This window comes from Ranitomeya variabilis, chromosome 4 (assembly GCF_051348905.1).
Source record: "Ranitomeya variabilis isolate aRanVar5 chromosome 4, aRanVar5.hap1, whole genome shotgun sequence".
In the NCBI taxonomy this organism is placed as follows: Eukaryota; Metazoa; Chordata; class Amphibia; order Anura; family Dendrobatidae; genus Ranitomeya; species Ranitomeya variabilis.
In genome coordinates, this window is record NC_135235.1 from 262,836,829 (window position 1) to 262,849,985 (window position 13,157).

The 13,157-nt window shown below is 43.6% G+C and overlaps 1 pseudogene across 1 annotated transcript in view; it reads right to left on the minus strand.

The window, feature by feature from the left end:
- LOC143768795 (indolethylamine N-methyltransferase-like) overlaps positions 1-2,714 on the minus strand; it is a 37,127-nt pseudogene extending 34,413 nt beyond the window's left edge. The window contains exon 1 of the transcript XR_013214032.1: positions 2,528-2,714. The product of XR_013214032.1 is annotated as an indolethylamine N-methyltransferase-like (transcript). The remainder of the gene's footprint in view (positions 1-2,527) is intronic.
- Positions 2,715-13,157: the final 10,443 nt, after the last annotated feature.

Genomic DNA, 13,157 nt, shown 5'->3' on the forward strand with positions numbered 1-13,157 from the left:
TAGAGCGTTCAATCAGGAATCACAAGATGAACCAATCAGGAAAATACAGGGTGGAGATGAATAGAACGACAGGTATTGGAAGCTGATTTAGCAAGGAGCTGTACAGAGAGCTGAATCTCACAAGCAAGAGCTGCTGTCTGGTGAACCAAAGTTGTATTAATTAACTTGTATTAATTTGCTGTTTGCATTTGCTTGTTTATATTCCTGTTTTGTGAATTTTTTTGTATTAGTAAAATTTGCTCCATTATTGACAATGCCATCAAGTGTACATTTTGTTATGTGTATGAAGTCCTTGAGCGGGCATTCCAGGATGTATACTACTGTATGAGATGTGAGTACGTTCAATGTTTGGAAGTCAAGATACTGGATCCAAGTGAACAACTTGCAGCACCGAGATCCATTGACGATATGGAAAGGAGTTTCTACTCACTGAGCAGGTGCTCACTGGGGTAGATGTGGAGGATAGTGATAACTAAGTACTCTATGCTATTAACATGTACTATTACAATTTACTTATTTACTTACTATAGGGTATATACTTATTCTGTTTTCTTTTTTTTTTCCTGTGAAATGGCCACAGTCTGAACATGCTCTTCAACTTTGCATGTACAGTATACCAACTTATTCTCTGGCTCATTTCTTTGGTTTTGTTTTAGTTTTTTCTTCCATGTAAAAACAGGTGCTTCATCCTCCTTCTCTGAGCTAGGAATTTTATCTATATAGCTTCCCATAGTCAGGCTCTTTTCCTCCTCTTACCTTATTCACATTGAGGTCTGTTGACACCTGGTAAAGTTTTAATACTAAAAACAGGACCATACTGGCTTGGAACACCTTGTCTCGTTGGGATGACTTTTGCGCTGTTTTGATTAAAATGGGGATAACTAAGCACCCTGTATTATTTATATGTACTATTACTATTTACTTTTTTACTTACTATAGGGAATATACTCATTTTGTTTTTTCTATACTTTTTTCTGTGAAATGGCCACAGTGTGAACATGCACTTACACTTTGCATGTCTGCCAACTTATGCTCTGGCTCATGTCTTTGGTTTTGTTGGTGTGCTGTGTTTCTGGCTAAAAGTTTATCACATACATGAATCAGATTTATAAATTATTGGCAGGGGCTGGTGAGAGTCCAGCAGTTATGGTGCACATTGGCACCAATGACAACATTAGGAGTAGGTGGCAGGTCCTTAAAAATGTTTTAAGGGATTTAGGTCATAAGCTTAAGGCAAAGAACTCTACTGTAGCTCTCTCTGAAATATTCAATGGTTTGTGGTTTCTTAGCAACTGGGTCAACTGCTCGGTTGGCTACTGCCTTTAGGCTGGGGTAGGGTGAACCTCAATCGGATGGGTGCAGCTGTGCTTGGGGAAAGAATGGCTAGGAGGTTGGAAGAGAGTTTAAACAAGGGACTGATGGTAGGGCAATGACTGCATATGAGGGGAAGGTATTGCAGGTAACACATTAGTTAAAGCAGGTATACACACGGCATACACAGGATCCTCTGCATTATTCTTTAATAATGTTTTACGGTTTAAGAAGTAAGCAAAAAGCAACTGGAGCGCTTCTTTAAGCACAAAGTGCTCATTTTAAGCAATAGGATGTCTGTGTAATGTAAGTTTCCAAGATTTAAATACTTCAAAAAAATTCTATTGTGAAAATGAAACTGTCATGCAGATTTTCACAGTGAATTTAACCCCTTTTAATGTATAGGGCAAAGTTGTGGCAAGTTCTGTATAAAAAATTACACTGCCAAATCCAAATCCAAGAGCTCATTCTGATATTTCCATGTTCAAGAAAAACTGACTGATTACACTTTGATCAGAGTGGGACCCGAGTGGCGTCAGCATTTCTCATATATGAAGAATAATTTGTGCTGCATCGTCCATTCTGACAATCTGAGAAAATTGGACCACAGTCCGATATCATCTGATATCATAGATGATCAATTTTGATATTACCCTTGGATCAAAATTGAACATGTCTAAGCAATTTTCCTCAGACTGCCCGGTCCACAAAAAATCACGGACATGTGAATGGCCCCATAGACTATCACAGGCGCAAGTGCTATCTGTGAAAACTATGGATAACACTTGTATGCAATAATCGGATGTCTGAATGAGCCCTTAATATTTCAAATTTTATTGTGAATCTAAATGTGGATTTTTCCAGAATCTTCATGAAAATCTGCATCTGTAAAAAATTTACACAAATGAATTTACCTTTACAAAAGATCTAAACGTAAACAACTACACAACTAAAATTTTAAATTATGATGTTATCATCTTCAACTTGTTTTCCAGGTTTCTGGATTAAACAGAAGGGAAAACATTGTCACTAATAACCTCGCACGCGTTATATCCTGTATCATATGTAAGAACCAATGCTTTGCTCTGCTTCCTCTGGTTGATATGACTGTAGCAGTCTGTTTAACCATTTTGATTACCAAAACCAATAAAAATAAATTTATCCATTTTATGTTTACTTAAAATTAACTGATACATAGAAAAATTAAGATACATACCCTCTGTAAAAGTTTGTAAAAGATTTTCAATTGAAAATGCCAAGGAACCCTCTGCAAAGACCATATCAGATTTATCTGCAAAATAATCCTCCAGACATTGCCTGGAATCATAACCATCTTCATGGTAGCGTTTATAGGTGTTGGAATCCATCGTCTAATCTTGTATCACAGATGGTATGATTCTTTCTGTACTGTACTGTCACAGGAATCAATTTACAAAGCATGTTATTAAGAAATAATTATACGGTCATGAGTTCTTATCCCATGACAAAAAGAGTCATGGCAAAAACAGTTACATGGTGATTAAAAGAACTTTACTCATAAAAATGAAAAAGAAAAATTTAAACAAAAACAAAACATTTAACCCATTTCTGAACTTGACTTAAGGAGAACCCAAAGTTTTTGAGTTTTCTTTTCGATATCGGAAAATGTCTAAAATACTTTATTTTTGCATCATTGCAGCTTTGTGAGGTCTTTGTGGCTGTGCAGGCTGTAGTTTGTACATGTAAAGAGGAAGACAGGGCTGCGGTTACCTGTATTGAGCCAGGTCCGGAACTGTCGAGACTGCGTCCTATGTTGCCCGGGGGAAGGAATAGGGGACCGGACAGGTCACATTACCCGGGAAGAGGGGGCGTGTTTAGGCCGGAAGCAGAGAAAAAAGCGCACAAAGCAATAGTGAGTTTCCCATCATCAGGGAGAGCGTAGCAAGGTTAGAAGTGAGCTCCGCACCCCAAGCCCCGGCGCTGTGACATATGGCAGCTGACACCTCCAGGTAAAGTCAGCGGGACAGTGCATGCAGAGAGCACTGCGCGCCCAGAGGCAGTTAAGGCCACGCACGTGCAAAAAGTGTGGGCCGGTTGCAGGACATTAGGCCATGGTACCAGACAGCATGCCTGAGCTCACATTTGATTCCGGGATTGATGCAGCACTCATGGCTTTGGCTGTACAGGCTCATGGACTAGGGATTCAACGGGTAAAACCTTAGACCGCCCGTTGCCACCAGAAGCTGGATGACTATCTGTGGGACCCCATCTGTGGACACTACTCCGTCCGCTGCTAGTACTACAACCCTCAATGGATCATCTGTTGTGGGGGACCATAAGGAAACGATAAGTTTGACAATTGGACCGCTGTCATCTTACATTTGCTATTTTTTCAAATTTAACTGTTTATCTCCCTGCAAGGAGTTTTCTCCTTTGTGTTAATTAAACTGTTATATTGTTAACCCCTGCTCTGTCTCCCTTGCGTCACTGCATATAGCAACCTGCTTACATACACTTATCATTTTTAGGAACGTGTTTGGGGGAACAAGCAATAAGAATCACAATTCTATAATGTTTTTATTTTGTGCAGATCACACCCGATTAATTTATGTTTTCCCTTTTTGTAAATTCATACCAAAACATTTGTTAAAATATTTGATTTCATTGCTTTAAGGTTAAAAGCAGGCACAAGTCCATCAAGTTCAATCTATAACATAATATGTTGTTACAGAGGAAGACAAAAGTTTCATGAGGCAGATGCTAATTGCCCCATATTAGGGGAAAACATTGCTTCGCTACTCTACATACGGCAGTCAGACTAGTTCCTCGGATCAACACCCCCATCACAAAATCTAGTGCCCATAACCTGTAATATTATATTTATCAAGAAAGTCATCCAGGCCCTCCTTGAAATGTTTTAGTGAATCGACAATTACAACATCATGTGGCAGAGAATTCAGTAATCTCACTGCTTTGACAGTAAGAATCCATAGCTTTTACAGTAAAGAATCTTCTTCTGTGATTATGATTAAGCCTCTCCTATAGACGTAGAAGATGTCTGCGGCGCCCCAGGGTCCTAGTCGTCGCAGTGGTATTGCTTTCCTCTCGGGGAGAGTGATTGTTATGACCCCAATGGCAGAGGGTCTCAAAAATACATACCAAGTCTGCAAACACAAAAAAACAGCTCATAGGGCAGTGGTAACTGGGCTGACCATATATCTAATCCTAGCACCACAAATAGCAGCAGCCGGGGAACGTGCCTACGTTGGTTCTAGATGTCTCGCGCCAGCCGGAGAACTAACTAACCCTAGAAGGGAAAAGATAGACCTTTCTTGCCTCCAGAGAAAACACCCCAAAAGTTGGATACAAGCCCCCAACAAATAATAACGGTGAGGTAAGGAGAAAAGACAAACGTAAGAATGAACTAGATATTTAGCAAAGAGAGGCCCACTGACTAATAGCAGAATATAGTAAGATGACTTATACGGTCAGCAAAAACCCTATCAAAATTTCCACGCTGGATATTCAAGAACCCCCGAACCGTCTAACGGCCCGGGGGGAGAACACCAGCCCCCTAGAGCTTCCAGCAGAATCAGGAATCACATTTAGTACAAGCTGGACAAAAAATAATAGCAATGCAAATAACCAAAAAACAAGGAAGCAAGACTTAGCTTAATTTTGCAAGATCCAGGGCCAGCAGACAGGAGCAAACAGAAAGGAACTGATTACAACGATGCCAGGCACTGGACTGAGAATCCAGGAAGTTTATATAGCAACACCCCTGGACTAACGACCCAGGTGGGTGCCAAACTGAGGAAAGACAATCCCAGAGTCATATCACTAGTGACCACAAGAGGGAGCCAAAAAAGTCTAATTCACAACAGTACCCCCCCCCCTTAAGGAGGGGTCACCGAACCCTCACCAAGACCACCAGGGCGATCAGGATGAGCAGCGTGAAAGGCACGAACTAAATCGGCCGCATGCACATCAGAGGCAACCACCCAGGAATTATCCTCCTGACCATAGCCCTTCCACTTGACCAGATACTGAAGCCTCCGCCTGGAGAGACGAGAATCCAAGATCTTCTCCACCATGTACTCCAACTCGCCCTCAACCAACACCGGAGCAGGAGGCTCAACAGAATGAACCACAGGTACAACGTACCGCCGCAACAAAGACCTATGGAACACGTTGTGAATGGCAAACGACACCGGAAGATCCAAGCGAAAGGACACAGGATTAAGGATTTCCAATATCTTGTAAGGACCGATGAAGCGAGGCTTAAATTTAGGAGAGGAGAACTTCATAGGAACAAATCGAGAAGATAGCCATACCAAATCCCCAACACGAAGTCGGGGACCCACACCGCGGCGGCGGTTGGCAAAACGCTGAGCCTTCTCCTGTGACAACTTCAAGTTGTCCACCACATGATTCCAGATCTGCTGCAACCTATCCACCATGGAATCTACCCCAGGACAGTCAGAAGGCTCCACATGTCCCGAGGAAAAACGAGGATGGAAACCAGAGTTGCAAAAAAATGGCGAAACCAAGGTAGCGGAAGTAGCCCGATTATTAAGGGCAAACTCAGCCAACGGCAAGAAGGTCACCCAATCATCCTGATCTGCAGAAACAAAACACCTCAAATAAGCCTCCAGAGTCTGATTAGTTCGCTCCATTTGTCCATTAGTTTGAGGATGAAAGGCAGACGAAAACGACAAATCAATGCCCATCTTAGCACAAAAGGATCGCCAGAACCTGGAAACAAACTGGGATCCTCTGTCAGACACGATATTCTCAGGAATGCCGTCTAAACGAACCACATTCTGAAAGAACAAGGGAACCAGATCGGAAGAGGAAGGCAGTTTAGGCAAAGATACCAAATGGACCATCTTGGAAAAGCGATCACATACCACCCAGATGACAGACATACCTTGAGACACCAGAAGATCTGAAATGAAATCCATGGAAATGTGTGTCCAAGGCCTCTTCGGGACAGGCAAGCGTAAGAGCAAGCCGCTGGCACGAGAACAGCAAGGCTTAGCCCGAGCACAAGTCCCACAGGACTGCACAAATGACCGCACATCCCGTGACAAGGAAGGCCACCAAAAGGACCTAGCCACCAGATCTCTGGTGCCAAAAATTCCCGGATGCCCTGCCAACACCGAGGAATGAACCTCGGAAATGACTCTGCTGGTCCACTTATCAGGAACAAACAGTCTGTCAGGTGGACAAGAGTCAGGTCTACCAGCCTGAAATCTCTGCAACACACGTCGCAAATCCGGAGAAATGGCTGACAAGATTACTCCCTCTTTAAGAATACCAACTGGTTCTGCGACTCCAGGAGAGTCAGGCACAAAGCTCCTTGAAAGAGCATCAGCCTTCACATTCTTTGAACCTGGTAAATACGAGACCACAAAGTCAAAACGGGAGAAAAACAATGACCAACGGGCCTGTCTAGGATTCAGGCGTTTAGCAGACTCGAGATACATCAGATTCTTGTGATCAGTCAAGACCACCACACGATGCTTAGCACCCTCGAGCCAATGACGCCACTCCTCAAATGCCCACTTCATGGCCAGCAACTCCCGATTGCCAACATCATAATTCCGCTCAGCAGGCGAAAACTTCCTAGAGAAGAAAGCACATGGTCTCATTACAGAGCAACCAGGGCCTCTCTGCGACAAAACGGCCCCTGCCCAAATCTCAGAAGCATCCACTTCAACCTGAAAGGGAAGTGAGACATCAGGCTGGCACAAAACAGGCGCTGAAGTAAACCGGCGCTTCAACTCTTGAAAAGCTTCCACGGCTGCAGGAGCCCAGTTAGCAACATCAGAACCTTTCTTGGTCATATCCGTCAAAGGTTTAACAACGCTAGAAAAATTAGCGATAAAACGACGGTAGAAGTTAGCACAACCCAAGAACTTCTGAAGACTCTTAACTGACGTGGGTTGAGTCCAATCATGAATAGCTCGGACCTTGACTGGGTCCATCTCCACCGCAGAAGGGGAAAAAATAAAACCCAAAAAGGGAACCTTCTGTACTCCAAAGAGACACTTTGAGCCCTTAACAAACAAAGCATTCTCACGCAAAACCTGAAACACCATCCTGACCTGCTCTACATGCGAGTCCCAATCATCAGAAAAAAACAGAATATCATCCAGATAAACAATCATAAATTTATCCAGATACTTCCGGAAAATATCATGCATAAAGGACTGAAACACTGAAGGAGCATTAGAGAGCCCGAAAGGCATCACCAAGTACTCAAAATGACCTTCGGGCGTATTAAATGCAGTTTTCCATTCATCTCCTTGCTTAATGCGCACAAGGTTGTACGCACCACAAAGATCTATCTTGGTGAACCACTTGGCACCTTTAATCCGGGCAAACATGTCCGACAACAGAGGCAAAGGATACTGAAATTTAACAGTGATTTTATTCAGAAGCCGATAGTCAATACAAGGTCTCAAAGATCCGTCCTTCTTGGCCACAAAAAAGAATCCCGCACCAAGAGGGGAAGAGGATGGACGGATATGCCCCTTCTCCAGAGATTCCTTGATATACGAACGCATTGCGGTATGCTCAGGTACAGACAGATTAAATAATCTTCCCTTAGGAAATTTACTACCTGGAATCAAATCTATAGCGCAGTCACAGTCCCTATGAGGAGGAAGAGCACTGGAGCTGGACTCGCTGAATACATCCTGGTAATCAGACAAATACTCAGGAACTTCCGAAGGAGTAGAGGAAGCAATAGACACCGGCGGGGAGTCACCATGAATTCCCTGACAGCCCCAACTTGACACAGACATTGCCTTCCAATCCAAGACTGGATTATGGGTCTGTAACCATGGCAGACCCAAAACGACCAAATCATGCATTTTATGCAGAACAAGAAAACGAATCACCTCCCGATGTTCAGGAGTCATGCACATGGTTACCTGTGTCCAAAACTGCGGTTTATTTTCCGCCAATGGCGTAGCATCAATACCTCTAAGAGGGATAGGATTTACCAATGGCTCAAGAACAAAACCACAACGCTTGGCAAACGACAGATCCATAAGACTCAGGGCAGCACCTGAATCCACAAACGCCATAACAGGGTAGGAGGACAATGAGCAAATTAAAGTCACAGACAAAATAAATTTAGGTTGCAAATTACCAATGGCGACAGGACTAACAACCCTAGTTAGGCGTTTAGAGCATGCTGATATAACATGTGTAGAATCACCACAGTAAAAACACAACCCATTCTGACGTCTATGATTTTTCCGTTCATTTCTAGTCTGAATTCTACCACATTGCATTAAATCAGGTGTTTGTTCAGACAACACCACCAGAGGATTCGCGGCTTTGCGCTCCCGCAAACGCCGGTCAATTTGAATAGCCAGCGCCATGGAATCATTCAGACCTGTAGGAATGGAGAAACCCACCATCACATTCTTAATGGCTTCAGAAAGGCCATTTCTGAAATTTGCGGCCAGAGCACACTCATTCCACTGAGTAAGCACGGACCATTTCCGAAATTTTTGGCAATACACTTCAGCTTCATCCTGCCCCTGAGAAATAGCCAACAAGGCTTTTTCTGCCTGAATTTCAAGATTGGGTTCCTCGTAAAGCAATCCGAGCGCCAGAAAAAACGCATCAACATTTGCCAATGCCGGATTTCCTGGCGCTAGCGAGAAGGCCCAATCCTGAGGGTCGCCCCGTAAGAAAGAGATAACAATTTTTACTTGCTGAGCTGAATCTCCAGATGAACGGGGTCTCAGAGATAGAAACAATTTACAATTATTCCTGAAATTCCTAAACTTAAATCGGTCTCCAGAGAACAGCTCAGGAATAGGTATTTTAGGTTCAGACATTGGACTACTGGTAACAAAATCTTGTATACCCTGCACACGAGCAGCAAGCTGATCCACACTTGTAATCAAAGTCTGGACATTCATGTCTGCAGCAAGCACAAGCCACTCAGAGGTAAAGGGGAGGAAAAAAGAGAGGAAAGAAAAAAAAAACCAAAAAACTCAGACTTTCCTTTCTTGTAATCCCACTTCTGCAATGCATTAAACATTCAACCTTGGCCTGGCATACTGTTATGACCCCAATGGCAGAGGGTCTCAAAAATACATACCAAGTCTGCAAACACAAAAAACCAGCTCATAGGGCAGTGGTAACTGGGCTGACCATATATCTAATCCTAGCACCACAAATAGCAGCAGCCGGGGAACGTGCCTACGTTGGTTCTAGACGTCTCGCGCCAGCCGGAGAACTATCTAACCCTAGAAGGGAAAAGATAGACCTTTCTTGCCTCCAGAGAAAAGACCCCAAAAGTTGGATACAAGCCCCCAACAAATAATAACGGTGAGGTAAGGAGAAAAGACAAACGTAAGAATGAACTAGATATTTAGCAAAGAGAGGCCCACTGACTAATAGCAGAATATAGTAAGATGACTTATACGGTCAGCAAAAACCCTATCAAAATTTCCACGCTGGATATTCAAGAACCCCCGAACCGTCTAACGGCCCGGGGGGAGAACACCAGCCCCCTAGAGCTTCCAGCAGAATCAGGAATCACATTTAGTACAAGCTGGACAAAAAATAATAGCAATGCAAATAACCAAAAAACAAGGAAGCAAGACTTAGCTTAATTTTGCAAGATCCAGGGCCAGCAGACAGGAGCAAACAGAAAGGAACTGATTACAACGATGCCAGGCACTGGACTGAGAATCCAGGAAGTTTATATAGCAACACCCCTGGACTAACGACCCAGGTGGGTGCCAAACTGAGGAAAGACAATCCCAGAGTCATATCACTAGTGACCACAAGAGGGAGCCAAAAAAGTCTAATTCACAACAAGTGATGCTACGTTTGGAGGCAAAGAAGGATAACTGCATCCAGGTATCACAAACATGCAACACATTTTACACTCCAAACCACCAGGGGGAGCTTTTGCTCCTATTTATTAGGTCACGCCCCTTATATATAACTGGTAGTCTGTAGGGAAAGTTAGAACATTCCAGACCAGAGTCTGAGGAGGATGGAAGGTGAAAGAAGCTGTACATGCCCTCAGAGCTGCAGCTCCCAGAATGAGACACAGAGAAGGCAGAACTGTATTGCAGTGAGTGTGAAGGAAGTCAGAGCAAACCAGAGGATACCAGAAGGGGACCAGCCCAACACAGGCTGCCTCCTTCTGAAGCACAGAAGCCCGGTAGCTGGAACACCGGGGGAGTAAGGACCTTTATGCTTTGCTCCAGAGACCAGCAGGACAGCTGATTGCAGGTTACCTGTCTGTTGTGAATTTGCTTTTTGCTCCCTCTAGTGGTTACTAGTTTTTTGACTCTGGTTTTTCTGTCATTCCTTTTATCCGCACCTGGGTCGTTAGTTAGGGGTGTTGCTATATAAGCTCCCTGGACCTTCAGTTCTATGCCTGGCAACGTAGTTATCAGAGCTAGTCTGCTGTGCTCTTGTCTACTGATCCTGGTTCCAGTTATATCAGCTAAGTCTGCCTTTTGCTTTTTGCTATTTGTTTTGGTTTTGTATTTTTGTCCAGCTTGTTCCAAATCTTTATCCTGACCTTTGCTGGAAGCTCTAGGGGGGCTGGTGTTCTCCCCCCGGACCGTTAGACGGTTCGGGGGTTCTTGAATTTCCAGTGTGGATTTTGATAGGGTTTTTGTTGACCATATAAGTTACCTTTCTTTATTCTGCTATTAGTAAGCGGGCCTCTCTGTGCTAAACCTGGTTCATTTCTGTGTTTGTCATTTCCTCTTACCTCACCGTCATTATTTGTGGGGGGCTTCTATCCAGCTTTGGGGTCCCCTTCTCTGGAGGCAAGAAAGGTCTTTGTTTTCCTCTACTAGGGGTAGCTAGATTCTCCGGCTGGCGCGTGTCATCTAGAATCAACGTAGGAATGATCCCCGGCTACTTCTAGTGTTGGCGTTAGGAGTAGATATATGGTCAACCCAGTTACCACTGCCCTATGAGCTGGATTTTTGTATTCTGCAGACTTCCACGTTCCTCTGAGACCCTCGCCATTGGGGTCATAACACCTGTCTGCACCTATACCCAGGAGGCACGGTGGCATCCCTTAGAGGCCGGGGCGTGCTAGAGTCCCTATAAACAGCCTTAAGCCACTAGTCATATGGGTTTGTCCTATCCTATCCTATATGGGGGACAGAGAGAGCGAGACATCGCATCTGTGAGACACTTATGTGAAGCCATAGGCAGTAAGAGACTACACCACTACAGCGCAAGGGAAGGCTACTGATTTCCACCTGGACAAGGGAACTCTGGACTTGCCTCCAAACCGGCCGGACTCTGCCTGCCCTGTGATCTGGTGCCCTGGACTGTGGATGCTGAAGTCTTCAGTAAATGTAAAGAGACTGCAACCTTGTGTCCTTGTTCTTCTCTGCGCCTCTCACCATCCACCATCTACACACCGGGAAGCCCTGGGGATACACTTCACCTGTGGGAACGTATACCATCTAGCTGCCATAACATCACCCCAGCGGACCCCTTAAAGCAGCGTCGGTCACCCAGACCGAATACCACAGGTGGCGTCACGAACACAAACTTTATCCCTTTCCCTTTTGCACAGACGTCCCAGGGCCACGGACCGGGTCAGCCACCGTGACATCCCCCTGTGAACCGCAGAACCCAGTACTGAGTACCCCATGGCCCCATGGGGGCGCTCCATGTCCCTTTGACATCACTGCAGTTCTAGACGTAAAAAAGTTAATTAGAAAGATCTCTGTACTGTCCCTTCATATATTTGAAGTTGTACTATGACCCTAAGCCTTTGTTTTTCTAAACTGAACAACCCCAAATGTATTATCCTGTCTTGCTACTGTAGTCCACCCATTACCTTAACAACGTTAGCCGCTCTTCTTTGTACCCGCTCTTTTTCAGTTACATCCTTCTTATGCATTGGGTCCCAAAATTATACACAGTATCTAACTGTGGCGGCACTAGTGACTTGTATAGAGGCAATATTATGTTCTTGTCAAGAGCATCTCTGCCTCTTTTAATGCATCCCATTATTTTAATTTGCTTTGGCAACAGCTTCATGGCACTGGTCACTAAAATTGAGTTTGCTTACATCCTGTACTCCTAAATCTTTTTCGGGGAGAGTTTTCTCCATTCTTTTACCATTTATTACATAATTGTTTCCTCAGCACAATAAGCAAGACCTTACATTTATCTACATTAAACTTCGAATGGCATTTCTCAGCCGAAGCCTCCAGCTTACATAAATCTCTCTGTAATAATAAAATATCCTCCTCTGTACTGATTTCTTTGGACAAATTTTACTTTTGTATGCCCTCTACAGAGTCAGAAATAAATATGTTAAAAGCAAGAGGGCCCAATACCGACCCTTGTGGTTCGTCCCTGTTACCTCAGTTATATTGAGAATAAATTACACACAGCCAGATTCATTTTACCAATTACGTGGCTTCTTAAGGCAAATAATAACTCAGGATTTTATTTAGGGGTATCAGACTACAGGGGGCTGAATGCAAATACTTGTCACAATTTTCAAATCTAATTTTTTAAAATCACCAAAGAGATTAAGTGGAGTGTAAGTTGGTGTGCATGCAGCATGTAGGAGCATGTTCACACTGGGTATCAAACAGGCAAAACGCAAGATAAAAATATAATAAGAAAATACACTGCAGTAAATAATTAAATAACAATAATACATGAAAATACTATAGGGTGCTAAGCTAATATAATTTTGCTAAAAAAAAATGTAAAAGCCATCCCACCACATTACGGTGACTCTATTCCGGACTGTCCTAACCTCTAGCATTAAAATCCTCACTTTTTCATGTGACATATATGTGGATAAGAGCTGAGAAGAACTGAGACCTGGG